A 12158-nucleotide genomic window follows, 5' to 3' on the forward strand; every position below is an offset into this window, starting at 1 on the left:
TTGCACGCGCGCGGACACACACACACACACACACGTGCACATACACTACCATTCCCTATCCTGGACCCTTCCCCAACCTCCAGATGCAACCAAGATTAAGAGCTTGACCTCATTCCTTCTAGACCATTTCTATGCTTCTGTGTATGCATATGTTTGTAGGACACTGTTTTTTCTTTAATTCTTTATTATTGAAAGTATTACATATGTCTCACTCAGGACACTATTTTTAAAAATACATTTTTATTGATTTCAGAGAGGAAAGGGGAGGAAAATAGAAACATCAATGATGACAGAGAATCATTGATCGGCTGCCTCCTACACGCCTCCTCCTGGGGATCGAGCCCGCAACCCCGGGCATGTGCCCTGACCAAACCATGACCTCCTGGTTCATAGGTGGACACTCAACCACTGAGCCACACCAGCCAGGCTGCAGGACACTTTTGAAAGTCAGGGGCCCCCAGGCCCTATAAAGTGCTGGACACCGCGCTGGGCCCTAGGAGGTCAACATTGGACAAGGCAGCCTTGCTGTCTCGGGGAGATGGATGGTAAACCCACATGCAAGCAAAACGTAAGTTGTGAGAAGTGCTGAGAGAACGTCAGCAGATGCCGTGTGGACCTGGGCAGCTGGCCCAGAACCTGAGCTCTAGGATGAGGGGGCCTCACCTGTAGCAGCCTTCCCCCCCTGCCCCCCCTCCCATCTTCCTCATCACATCCTCCAGTCTTCACAGCTACCAAAGCACTTGTCGCATATGTTACCTCCAAAAAGAACTTCAAAATTTGACATCAGCCCTAGCCAGTTTGGCTCAGTAGATAGAGTGTTGGCCTGCAGATCAAAGGGTCCCGGGTCTGATTCTGGTTAAGGGCACCTGGGTTGCAGACTCCTCCCTGCCCAGGCCCTGGTCAAGGCGCTTGCAGGAAGCTACCAATTGATGTGTTTCTCTCACATCAACATTTCTGTCTCTCTTCCAATCTCCCTAAAAAAAAAAAAAAAAAAAATCAATGGAGAGGCGGGGCCCTGGGAGAAAAAAAATCAATGGAAAATTATCCTCAGGTGAGGATTTTAAAAAACACACACACAAAATTTGACATCAACATCTGAAGGACTAGGATCTGCCACCAGTGGGGGCAATTCAGAAGAATGTGCCTCAGAAAGGGATGCAGAAGACAGCACACGAGAGTGTCAGCCTCCAACAGGACCAGCCATCCCCACCGCCATCACTTTAAAAAGTTATAACATGATTGTCATTCGTTGGACTGGAGGGAAGTCAATAGCTGAAAAGGGTTTTAACAGAGTCAGGAAATTTTGGGAAATATGAAAACCCTTTCAAAGAAATACTAGCTTTCAGTATCAGGGGCCCTACAAGATTTGCAGGACCTAGTTCAAAAGGAAAATGCAGGGCCTCTTATTAAAAAAGCAGTAAAAAGAAAATAGTGCAGTTCAAGGTACTAAAATAGAATGCTTTTTCCTTTCAAAATATTTTTATTACTTATACAATGTAATGGGGTAATAGTGACATGAGTAATATCATAAACTTAAAATGGTAACAAAATAATATTTTGTCCTAATCCTATATAATAAAAGGCTAATATGCAAATCAACCGAACGGTGGAATGATTGGTCCCTATGACACGCACTGACCGCCAGGGGGCAGACGCTCAATGCAGGAACTGCCCCCTGGTGGTCAGTGCACTCTCACAGGGGGAGCACAGCTCAGCCACAAGCCAGGCTCACAGCAGTGGTGGTGGGAGCTTCTCCAGCCTCCACAGCAGTGCTAAGGATGTTTGACTGACAGCTTAGGACATCCCCCAAGGGCTCCCGGACTATGAGTGGGTGAAGGCCTGGATGAGGGACCCCCCTCCCAGTGCACAAATTTCATGCATCGGGTCTCTAGTATAATAAATAATTTACTAATATAGCTGATTGATAATTAGATTTTTCTGCAAATTCACTTATTAGGTCATCAAAATGTATACTTTTGCCAATGTCATTTCAGCTGACACTCAGGCCTACCTCATTTCATTGCACTTTGCCTTATTGAGCTTCACAGATTGAAGGCAAGACCCTCTGCCGGTTAAAAGACTATGACTCACTTTATTGCAATAGTCACTTTACTACAGTGGCCTGGAGCCACGCCCCCTCTGAAGTATGCCTGGAATTGAAAGCTACGACAGGCAAATGCAAGATCTCAATTTTTTTTATAATTTTTAATTTGGAGAAGGATCTTTTTGCAGATGCAACTTACTGGAGTTGGTAAGAATATTTCATAGGCTGTCACATTAGGAGAAATTTCTGGTAAAGTATTTCAAAATATAAGTTTTAGCTAGTGATTCTTGTGGAACAATTTTTCTAAAAAGATTTAACTCTCACCCTGCACACCGGAGGGTTACAAGTTTGATTCCCGGTCAAGGGCACATACTGGGTTTCAGGTCCCATCCCCGCCCTCAGTCGGGGTGCATGTGGGAGACAACCAATCGGTGTGTCTCTATCACATTGATATTCCTCACTCTCTCCTCTCTTTCCCCCTCTCCCCTCTTTTTCATTCGCTCTAAAAATCAATGGAAAAATATCCTCACTCTTTGGGTGAGAATTTAAAAATAAATAAATAAAAAAGATTTAACTCTCCATACAAATCAATTTCATATAAATCTGAATTTAATATTATATGTATACTAGAGGCCCAGTGCAAGAAATTTGTGCACTCGGGTTGGGGGGGTGTCCCTCAGCCCGGCCCTCTTGCAGTCTGGGACCCCTCAGGTGAACATCCTTAGTGCTGCCACACAGGCGGAAGAAGCTCCCACCACTGCCGCTGCGCTCGCCAGCATAAGCTGGCTCCTGGCTGAGCGGCGCTCCCCCTGTGGAAGCGCACTGACCACCAGGGGGCAGCTCCTGCGTTGAGCGTCTGCCCCCTGATGGTCAGTACGCATCATAGCAACCAGTCATTCTGCTGTTCGGTCAATTTGCATATTACCCTTTTATTATATAGGATGGTGACACTGCAACCTTTCCTCTAACATTTTCTGAAACTTGTGGAGGTGGAATGAGAAACTGAAAGTGACTTCATGCCCGGGCCAGTGTGGCATAGTTGGTTGGAGTGTCCATCCCATACATCACAGGATGGCGAATTTGATTCCTGGTCTGGGCACATACCCAAGTTATGGGTTCCATCTCCAGTTGGGGCACGTGAAGGAGGCAGCTGACCGATGTTTCTCTCTCATCTCTCTCTCTCTCTTCCTCTCTCTCTAAAAATCAATTTAAAAATTGTTAAAAAGAAAGTGACTTCATGAATTGTATATAGTTTAAATAACCACTTTATCATTTGATTGCTATATCTTTGATAACAAGGAAAACTTAGTTTTAACATTGCCTCCCTCATTAATAATGAAACTTACATAAAAATAGAATTATTTTCTGTAGAATATGATCTTTAAATTTAATTTTTATTTCAAAGCCTGTGGCTTTTTTTTTCTTCTTTGCAATGTTGCAGCAGTTTTCAAAATCAGAGCTGCTACACGCTGAAGAATTCTGACTCTCTGATATGCTTTATTGCAGCGTCCACGTGGACGCTCTGGTTCTGTAATACTTCACTGGGTTTACCGCATGAGTGCTGCCTTAGGCTTCAGGGCTTGTATTTGTGAAGATGCTGCAGGACAGACTTCCACGCGGGGTCCCTTCCCTCACCACGGCCCTGGTGACTGCAGCCATCTGCTGCGACTGCCAGTCTGGGCACAGATCCTGGCCTGGCTGCCCCCTTGCAGCCCCACGGTGTCCCAGACTGCCCGGCCATGTGGGCGCACGCCAGGTGGCCAGGCCACTGCTCAGCACCCGTGCTGCCCGCTGCCCCACCACTCCTGCTGGCAGGAGCCTGCTTGCTGCCACCTGGTGTATCTTCTCTGCTCACACACATGCTTTAGTGCGAATTGGGCTTCTTTTACAAAACACGGTTCAAAGACAAAGTATTAGGTATTTCAAGGCAGGAAAGCAGAGCATTAAACCCAGAGCTGAGTCCGTTCTGAGGGTGGTGTGCTGTGTGACTGCACCGGTCACATGACCATGAGTTCAGCCTTGCCCGGAACACTGACTCCAGTCCCCTATCCATTTCCCCTTTATCCTATTCAATAGGACCTATTGTGTGCCTTTTCCCTCTGCTTTTAGTTTCCTAGTCAATCAGACAGCTGCACTTGTGGGCCTATAATATCTACACTAATAAAAGAGAAACATGGTAATTAGCGTACGACCGATACCCTTCCCATTGGCTAATCAGCATATCCTTATGCAAATTAACTGTTAGCCAAGATGGCGGCCAGCAGCCATGCACTGAAGCGAACAGGGAGGCTTGCTTGCTCCAGTGAATGCGGACTCCAACGTTCCCCGCCTGCCGCTGCCGGCCTCTCAGCTGCAACTCTAAGCAACTATGTACTATGTTGCAAATATAGAAGCTAAACAAAACCCCAGAAACCGGCTTTCAGTCAGCCTGGCTTCAGCCAGCCTGACCGCAACATTGTATCAATGTTTTCAGCAGCAAGGCCTCAGAGCTAAAGCTGGCCCAAAATAGGAAAAAAAAAAAAAAAGAAAGAAAAAAAGGAGCAGTTGGGAGCTTCAGTAACCTGCCAACCTGAAAACGGCCCTCAGCCCCTCAGCCAGACTGGCCAGGCACCCCAGTGGGGACCCCCACCTTGATCCAGGACACCCTTCAGGGCAAAGCAGCTGGCCCCCACCCATGCACCAGGCCTCTATCTTATATAGTAAAAGGGTAATATGCCTCCCAGCACCGGGATCAGCGGAGCAGCGAGGCTCCCGGCACCAGGATCAGCATGACAGGGGGCAGCGCCCAAACCCCCTGATCAGCCCTGCTCTGTGCCTGATAGGGGGGAGCTCCCCAACCCCCTGATTGCCCTGCGGCTCTGTGTGTGACAGGGTAGAGCCATAACCTCTCCATCGGCCCTGCCCTGAGTGTGACAGTGGCGGCGCCCCAACCCCCTGATCGGCCCTGTTCTATGGGTGATAGAGGGTGGCGCCCCAACCCCCCTCCATGGGCCTTGCTCTATGTGTGACAGGGTAGAGCCATAACCTCCCCATTGGCCCTGCCCTGAGTGTGACAGGGTACAGCGCCCCAACCACCTAATCCGCCCTGCTCTGTGTGTGACAGGGGGCGGTGCCCCAACTCCCCTATCGGCCCTACTCTGTGAGTGACAGGGGGGAGCTCCTTAACCCCCTGATCGGCCCTGCTCTGTGCATGACAGGGGGGAGCTCCTCAACCCACTGATGGGCCCTGCTCTGTGCGTGACAGGGTACGGAGCCCCAACCCCCCTGATCGGCCCTGCTCTGTGCGTGACAGGGAGTGGCGCCGCAACCTCCCCATTGACCCTGCCTTGAATGTGACAGGGGGCGGCACCCCAACCCCCCAATTGGCCCTACCCTGAGCGTGACTGAGGGTGGCATCACAACCTCCCGATCCACCCTGTTCTGTGCATGAGGGGGCGGCGCCCCAACTCCTCAATCGGCCCTGCTCTGAGCCTGACCAGGGGCTGCACCTAGGGATTGGGCATGCCCTCTGCCACCCGGGAGCAGGCCTAAGCCAGCAAGTCGTTATCTCCCGAGGGGTCCCAGACTTCGAGAGGGCACAGGCCGGGCTGGGGTACCCCCTCCCCCCCCCCCGAGTGCACAAATTTTTGTGCACCAGGCCTCTAGTCCTATATAATAAAAGCCTAGTAAGCTGTATCCTGCCATCCGGTGACCAGTCTATTGTTCAACCAATCAAAGTATAATAAGCTAATGATATGCTAAGGTGGCTCAAGTGCTCGCTATGATGTGCACTGACCACCAAGGGGCAGACCCTCCGACCGGTAGATTAGCTTGCTGCTGGAGTCCAGTGATTGGGACTGAGCAAGATGGGCTGGACAGGCCCTGGAGCCCTCCTGAGGTCCCTCCCCGTCCCCAGTCATGCACCAGTGGGGTCCCTCGGCCTGGCCTGTACCCTTTCGAAATCCAGGACCCCTTGGGGGATGTCGGAGAGCTGGTTTTGTCCTGATCCCATAAGCCACTCCCCTCGGGAGGGTGCCAGACCCAGGGCTCAGAGCTGGCGAGTGCTGCTGTGGCAGAGCAAGCCTTTCCCAATAGGGACTGGTTGGGCGCAAGCCCGCAGCAGGCACAGTGGGGCCAGGATGAGCAGGAGCGACAGGTGGGAGCTGCAGGTGGCATTGGACTGCAGGTTTCAGCCCGATCCCACAGGCCACCCTGAGGGACCCCACCAGTGCACAAATTCTGCACCGGGCCTCTAGTTGTGCTATAATAAGAAATATATATTTGGTTTCCATCTGGTCCCAGTTCCTGGCACAGAGCTCCTAACATCTTTGGAATTTCTGAATGATAGAGTTAAGAGGAGCAATTTTTGTTACTTAAAAACAAAGCCCTTTACCTGAGTGTATTTTAATGAGGTGACTTTTGTTGTTTTTTGTTTGTGTGTTTTTTGTTAATTCTCACCTGAGGTTATTTTTCCATTGATTTTTAGAGAAGGAGGAAGGGATGGGGAGAGACAAAGAGAGAGAAACATCGATGTGCAAGAGACACATCGGTTGGTGGCCTCCTGCACACACCCAGACCCAGGCTGGGGATCGAGCCTGCAACTGAGGTACGAGCCCTTAACCAGAATTGAACCCTCGAGCCCTAGCCTGTTTGGCTCAGTGGATAGAGCATCAGCCTGAGGACTGAAGGGTCAAGGACACATGCCTGGGTTACAGGGGTCGCTCCCCAGCAGGGGCATGCAGGAGGCAGTCAATCCATGATTCTCATCATTGATGTTTCTATCTCTTTCTCCCTCTCCCTTCCTCTCTGAAATCAATAAAAATATATTTTAAAAAAGAAAAGAATTGAACCCTCAACCCTTCAGTCCCAGGACCGATGCTCCATCCACTGAGCCAAGCCAGCTAGAGCAAGGGGGTGACTTTGGAAAGCCCCTAAGGATGGGGGCTTGGTTGCCAGGGAACCAACCTTATAATTAGAGAGTCTGAACTTTTAGCCCTACCCTGTGACTTCTGGAGAGGGGAGAGAGGCTGGTGACTGAGTTCAAGCAGCGATGGCCAATGACCCAATCAATTATTCCTGTGTGATGAAGCCTCCATAACAATCCTGACCAAAGGGGCTCGCAGAGCTGCTAGGCTGGTGAGCACATCAGGGCGATGGGAGGGTGGTGTGCCAGCTCTGTCCCCCTCTACATACCTTGCCCTGTGCATTTCTTCCATTGGCTGTCCCTGAGTCAAATCCTTTAAAAATAAACAGGTAGCCCTCGCCCATTTGGCTCAGTGAATGAGCATTGGCCTGCAGACCAAAGGGTCCTGGGTTCAATTCAGGTCAAGGGCGCATACCTTGGTTGCAGGCTCCTCCCCGGCCTGGGCCCTGGTCAGGGCAAGTGCAGGAGGCAACCAACCAATGTATTTCTCTCACGTCGATATTTTTCTCTGTCTTTCCCTCTCTCTTCCACTCTCTCTAAAATTCAGTGGAAAAATATCCTCGGGTGAGGATTAAAAAATAAATTAAATAAACAGTAATAATAAGTAAAGCATTTTCCTGGGTTCTGTGACCCATTCTAGAGAATCATTGAGCCTGGGGAAGGGACGTGGGAACCCCTGATTGACAGTTGGTAGATCAATAAGGATTCAGGATAAGCATCAGAAGTGAGGGCATCTGGTGGGACTGAGCCCTTAACCTGTGGGACCCGACACTAACTCCAATAGACAGTCAGAAGAGAATTGAACTGTAGGACACCCGGCCTGTATCCGAGAACTGGTTGATGTGGGGAAACACCACACATGTGGTGTCAGAAGTCCTGGTGAAAATAACAGTCAAGGCAACAGGGTGTTTTCTTGTAGGGCCAGCTCTGCTAAGTGTGCGTTAGCATCATCTAGTTCACTTCTTTTAATGCCTGTTGTAGACCCCATTCTACAGACAAGGAGCAGGGCCAGAGAGGAGTGAGTGGAACAGCGAGGGTCACACCGGGGGCATCCACCTTCCAAACCCATGCTCTTAGCCGCTGCACTGCCTTTTGTTAAACTATCTTCATACTCTTTTGATAACTCATATCCTTAAAGCCTGACTTATGCAAAAATTCCCTGGCTCTGCATGTCTGTGGATCAGCAGAGACCCCGGCTTGGGTTACCCACCCATCCTCCTCGGTGCTTACCCATCTCTGCGTCTTCCGAAGCCTGGCCCTCTTACATGTACTGGGAATGCTACTTCAGACCTTTGAGGGGGCTGCCGCCAGCCCAAATCTTGTCCTTCAGCTTTTCCAGAAGTCTGCAGGCTGGTCAGAAGTGGCATCCATTGGGTGGTGGCACTGATCGAGCACTCGCTGTTAACATGGCAGACTCCCAGGCCCATCCTTGGTGACGCCATCTGGTCTCCTGGTTTCAAATATTCACTGTGTACCGGCCGTTCCCACCTGTGCCTTCCCAGCTTGGGCCACGTGTATATCCAACTGCCTCCCCACTGAGCCGTCTAGCTGACATCTCCTGTAACACGCTCAAAGCTGAACGCCTCACGTTCCCCCCCCTCCACCCCCCACCCCTGAAAAATGCTCCTCCCGGCCTCCCCATCGCAGCAGATGGCAACTTCATCTTCCAAGTGCTCCCGGCAAAATCCTTGGAGCCAGCCCTGGCTGGTTTGGCTCAGTGGAGAGAGTGTCAGCCTGCGGACTGAAGGGCCCCAGGTTCGATTCCAGCCAAGGGCACATGCCCAGGTTGCGGGCTCTATCCCCGGTGTGGGGCATGCAGGAGGCAGCCGATCAATGATTCCCTCTCATCACTCACTGATGTTTCTATCTCTCTCTCCCTCTCCCTTCCTCTTTGAAATCAGTGAAAATGTATATTATATATAAAACCTTGGAGCTATCCGGCTCCTCTTTCTCTCATATTTCACACCTGATCCACTGGCAAATCCTGTCAGCTCTGCCTAATTCTGAGCAGTTCTCTCTGCCTCCACTGTGGCCAATCTAGTCCAAGCCACTCTCATCGTCCTCCTGGACCATTGCAGGAGCTTCCCAAGTGACATCCTGCTTCCACCCCGGCCCGGCCAGCGTGTCCTCGACACCAGCAGCCACGGTAATAATGACCACCATAGTAACTGCTCCCACGGTCGAGTGCATAGGAGGTGCCAGATACTCTTCTTTTTTAAAAAAAATATATTTTATTGATTTTTTTTACAGAGAGGAAGGGAGAAGGAGAGGGATAGACAGAAACATCGATAAGAGAGAAACATCGATTCAGCTGCTTCCTGCACGCTCCCTACTTGGGATGTGCCCGCAACCAAGGTACATGCCCTTGACCAGAATCAAACCTGGGACCCTTCAGTCCGCAGGCCAACGCTGTCTATCCACTGAGCCAAACCGTCAGGGCCAGATACTCTTCTTTACACTAACCATCCAAAGTGAGTACTATTATTACCCCCATTTTACTGCTAATGAAACTGAGGCACAGAGAAGTTACATAACGTATCCAAGGTCATACAGCTAGAGGGTGGTGTAATTGGGATCTAACGACCAAGGAATTCTTAACCACTGAGCTTTTAAAATACAAGTCATGGTCCTCCTCTGCTCAAAACTATTCAGAAAGTTCCTGTCTTTCTCAGCATAAAATCCAGAGTTTTTACAATGGCCTACATGGCTCCCACGGGACCTGCCTCTGCCTCCCACCCCACCCCACCACGCTCTCTGATCATGCTGTTCCTTGGCCTGGGATGCCTTTTCTCCCTTTCCTGCCTGCCCAATTCCTCTCCCCTCTTAGGCCCAGCTTCAAGCTCACCTCCTCTGTGAAGTCTTCCTTGACTGCCAACACTGAGTAATTACCATCTTGGGCGGGGGGTGGGGGGAGGGCGGGGTGCTGCTCACCCATCAAGGTCACCTTGGCTGAGGCAGTAACTGGCCAAAAAGCAGTTTGGGAGCCCAACGGTGAGGCCTTAGTAAGCACCTTCTGTGTATCTGGATCTGTTCCCGGAATCCCAAGGTCAAACCAAATGGTAGAAGCAAATGGCCGAGGAGTGGGACACGGGTCTGGGAAAGAGAAGAAGGGGAGAGGACCAATTTGTCTGGAGCAGACTCTATGTTCCCCTGTTAAAGGCTTTGAAAATACCACTTCATTTCATCGTCAGGGCATGCCTGGGAGGTAGGGATTTCAAAAACAAAGGGACTGGTGTGTAGGATTTACAAAACGAATAAAGGCAGCATTTCAAAGCAAAGGAGGAAAGAAGAGATTATTCAAGGAAAGACTTTAATACGAAATTGGCCATGTATATGGAAACAGTCAAGTTGGACCCCTTACAGAGCATTAGAACTCCAAATGGAGTTAATACAATAATTCGAATGAATATTTATATGAATCTGGGGTCAGGAAGGTTTTTCTCTGCATAACACAGAGAGCAGAGACTATAGAGGAAATGCTGAGAGGTCTGTCTCCGTAAAAACGTAAATGTTTAGCATGCCAAAAATAAATTAATAAAGTGGAGTGAAAAACTGGGGAAACTATGTCCCACATGTTAACAGACAGAAATATGGGTTCACGACCTAAACAGACAATTCACAGGGGAATGAAGTTCAATTCTCCTAGTCATCCCAGAAATAGGAATTAAGTCAAATTGAGGAACCATTTTTAATCTGCCAAATCATCAGACATTCATTTCAAAAAAATGATGTTGTCCTGGGATGCCATCTTAAAACTGCTGATGCCGGAAACTGCCATCCTGACGGTGAGACACAGCGTTTGCATTCTAGGGCAGAAGAGGGAATCTGTTTGCAAAGAAGACTCTCCCTCGTTCTGGATTATTCTGGAAAGACCACCGTGGGGGCCCTCTTGGTCAGGCAGCTGTGAAGTAAGAGCCTCCTGTTGCTCTTGGGGCTGCCCAAAGTCAGCTGCTTTAGACTAAGATGCTACTATCCCATTCAGTTATATAAACTGGGTCTGTTGATTAAAGAACTTATTTAAAAAAATTATTTTTAGAGAGAGGAACATCGATTTGTTGCTCCACTTATATATGCATTCATTGGTTGATTCTTTTTTTTTTTTTTTAAATATATTTTATTGATTTTTTACAGAGAGGAAGGGAGAGAGATAGAGAGTTAGAAACATCGATGAGAGAGAAACATCGACCAGCTGCCTCCTGCACATCTCCCACTGGGGATGTGCCCGCAACCCAGGTACATGCCCTTGACCGGAATCGAACCCGGGACCCTTCAGTCCACAGGCCGACGCTCTATCCACTGAGCCAAACCGGTTTCGGCCATTGGTTGATTCTTGTACGTGCCCCGACTGGGGATCAAACCCACAACCTTGGCGTATTGGGATGATGCTCTAACCCACTGAACTACTGGCCAAGGAGGAACTTTTTTTCTAGTTTGGATTTTGGACCGCTCTATGCAGGAAAAGTGTGCGTGTGTGTGTGTGTGTGTGTGTGTGTGTGTGTGTGTATGTGCATCTGCAAACGGGAATGGCTGAGGGAGCAGCCACTGGAGGGATCTGCCCAGGTTTAACAAGGAACCACTGCCCTGGGCTGTCGGGCTGTAGGCGGTGGGGCCAGCCTCACCTTGGAATATGCAGTCATATGCTGTGATCGTCCGGCTCTACCAGGCCCCGTGGTGAAGGTGGGGGTTCCCCCAAGAGAAGGAATATTCCCACAGTCAGTGTGGCAGGATCAGGAGCTGAAGCAGGCTTTGGACAGGAGGCCCAGATTTCTCCTCCCTGCGGTGGGGGCTGTGGAGGGCTGCAAGAGGGACCTAGTCAAGGGCATTCACACGGGGAGGTCAGCCAATCGGCACTGAGGCTGATGGAGGCTAAGAAGAAAACAGCCAGCACGGCTGGATGAAGAACCTCAGACTGCGGACTCTGGTGGCGGAGCTCTCCAGTTTAAACCTACCTTCTGTTCTCCCCAAACCTGCGTAAGGGTTAGTTAGGCGGGTGGTAGTCGTGCTCTAGGGAATTCAGGGAGGGTGTGGAGACCAGAGAACCAGCCTGGAGCTGAAGCCTGGAGCTGTCACCAGATGGCAGGAGGTGACTCATTTCTGGGGAGCACGGCAGTTGTCCAGAAAAAGGGAGGTGGCTGAAGTGGCTGGCAGGCTGGTCAGAGCAAGGAACAGGCAGCATTGCTTGGACGTCGCCCGTGAAGCGAACCTGCCAAG

The sequence above is a fragment of the Myotis yumanensis genome, unplaced genomic scaffold (assembly GCF_028538775.1).
Source record: "Myotis yumanensis isolate MYYU_CA2020_CCGP unplaced genomic scaffold, mMyoYum1.0.hap1 SCAF_3, whole genome shotgun sequence".
NCBI lineage: Eukaryota > Metazoa > Chordata > Mammalia > Chiroptera > Vespertilionidae > Myotis > Myotis yumanensis.